The sequence below is a fragment of the Vulpes vulpes genome, chromosome X, assembly GCF_048418805.1.
Source record: "Vulpes vulpes isolate BD-2025 chromosome X, VulVul3, whole genome shotgun sequence".
Classification (NCBI taxonomy): Eukaryota; Metazoa; Chordata; class Mammalia; order Carnivora; family Canidae; genus Vulpes; species Vulpes vulpes.
Genome location: NC_132796.1, coordinates 106534994 through 106537294, shown reverse-complemented (window position 1 = coordinate 106537294; position 2301 = coordinate 106534994). Strand labels below are relative to the sequence as shown.

At 43.5% G+C, this 2301-nt stretch overlaps 1 pseudogene; it reads right to left on the bottom strand.

Annotated features, from left to right (window-relative positions):
• Nucleotides 1-1338: 1338 nt before the first annotated feature.
• On the bottom strand, nt 1339-1927 carry LOC112927680 (large ribosomal subunit protein uL22 pseudogene; annotated as a pseudogene).
• Between the last annotated feature and the right edge of the window lie 374 nt (nt 1928-2301).

Genomic DNA, 2301 nt, shown 5'->3' with positions numbered 1-2301 from the left:
TGCAAAGCTGGTACTATTATCACTCGCAGTTTGTAGATTAGGAAACTGAAGTACAGAGCTAATAGGTCCCTTGTCTGAAGCCATACTGTGAGTACCAGGGTCGAGAGCAGAACCCAAGTGGTCTGGTTCTAAGTCCATGCTCTTCATGGCCACATTTCAGCTGCTCTTCACAGTGTTAAAGGTTCAGCCAAGGAGCCACCAAACATACTTTTCCAATATTTGCTAAACTGTGCCTTTTGACCCTCCCTCCTTCCCCCATCCAAGATAAGCAGAAGAATTTGGCTTTTTGAAGATAGGATAGTCTTGGAAGAGAGGGAATTTGTATTAATGAGGTGCTATCAAGCCAAGTGGGGGTTTCCACTTGAGGAAGGGAGTTTCCTTCCTCATAGGAGGCCAAAGACTCCTTATGTTCAAGCCACGTGAGACTGTGCTGCTGATGTGTCCTGGAGTATTAGTTGTACTGAGCTCTTTAATGGCAGGGGCTGTCTTTTTGGGTCTCTGTATCCACAGTTCCTAGCACAGTGCAAGGTAGGGGATAGGAGTTCAGTACATGGAGTGAGGCACAGATACACCGGGGAATTTGCATGTAGAGCACTTCCTTCAGCTGGCTGAGGAACATCCAGGAAATGAGATGGATGGGTTGGGCCTTGAGCAGCTTATGATCTAGACAGAGAGATGGAGAGTAGAGAGCATATGAGAGAGGGAGAGGGAGAGAGAGAGAGAGAACAAAAAGACACACACAGAAGTCCAATCACCAAGTATGAAAACTAAAGGAAATCAGCAAAGAGGGCTTAAGAAAGTTGTAGTTATTGTAATCTTCATTTAGTAGTTGTCAAAATGAGATGCAGAAAGATGATAAAGGCCAGTGGATTTATGCCCATAGTGCAATCATACAAAGCAGGAAGATTCAGTCACTTTGGTTTGCTGGGTCTCATCTCCTGCTAATTCCTGTGATTCACGGGGCCCCAAAGACATGGGGGTGTTATTGCAGGAAAAAAGCTTGATAATGAAACTTGCTGGAGAATAATGACTACGTCTTAGAGCCGCATCTGATTTCACTACATCTGTGCCCATCAACTCGGTCAGCAGTACCAGAGTCACTTGAAGAATTGTAGCCAGAGTTAGGGAGGCTGCCAGCTATGACCCCTGCAGCAGGCACTAGAGCTGGGAAATTGAGTAAGGAGGTGAGGGAGACGGATATACTTTTGACAAGAACTGCGTGCAAGGGGATCAAAGAGGTCTTTTTACAGATAGGTGGCATGGTAGTATAGACAATCACCTATGAGTTAGGGACATTTCAACCACAGTGTCTGGCTTCTAATTCTGACTGCTTTTTTTTTTAATTTTTATTTGCATTTATTCTATGCAGAATTTACTCCCGGGCCATAAGTTTTTGTTTCTTCAGTTTCTTCTGGGATACCTTTTTCTTCTGTGCAACCTCCTCTTCTGGTTTAGGAACAATCTGCTCTTTTTCAGTAAGAATCATCTCGATGTGGCAGGGAGAGCCCATGTATGGATTAATCCGGCCATGAGCCCTGTAGGTTCTATGTCGCATCTCGGGGGCTTTGTTCACCTGGATGTGCTCAATGACCAGAGAATCTACGTCTAAACCCTTAAGTTCAGCATTACTCTCCGCATTTTTAAGCATGTGCAGTAAAAATTCAGTACTCTTCATGGGCCACTGACCCTGTGTCCAGCCCCACTGTTTGGTCTGCGCACATCTACTAACTCCACCATTGTAGCGATGGAATGGCACACGCTGCTTCTGCAAGGTGACATCTTTAAGATACTTGGTGGCTTTTTGAATATGCATACCCTTGATGGCCTGGGTAGTTTCATGCATGTTCTTAAAGTGAACACGAAGATTTGAACCTCTCGACTTGCATGATTTTGTAGGGTTTTCTGGGTCCAGTGAGTAGCGAACCATCTCTGGATGTCACCTCAGGTCACTCGGGGGAAGAGCCAATTCTGAGTACTTTGTAACTGTGATTAACTTATGAATTCTAGCACCGGCATGTGACATGTTAATTAACTCCTATGTGACTGTTTTCTCATCTGTAAAATGGAACTATTAACATTGCCTACCTCATCAAATTGTTATGAAAGTTAAATGAAATAGTGTATGTACAGTGCTTGGTATTTAGTGGTGCTTAACAAATACGTCCTTTTATTATTAACTCCTACCAGTATTTTTGAGACTGTGGTTTCAACCCATTAGCAGGTGAGAAAAATCATTTAGGTAGTCATGACTTGGATATTTCGTTAATAAAATAGCATTGGGTGAAAAATATGAGTGCCTTG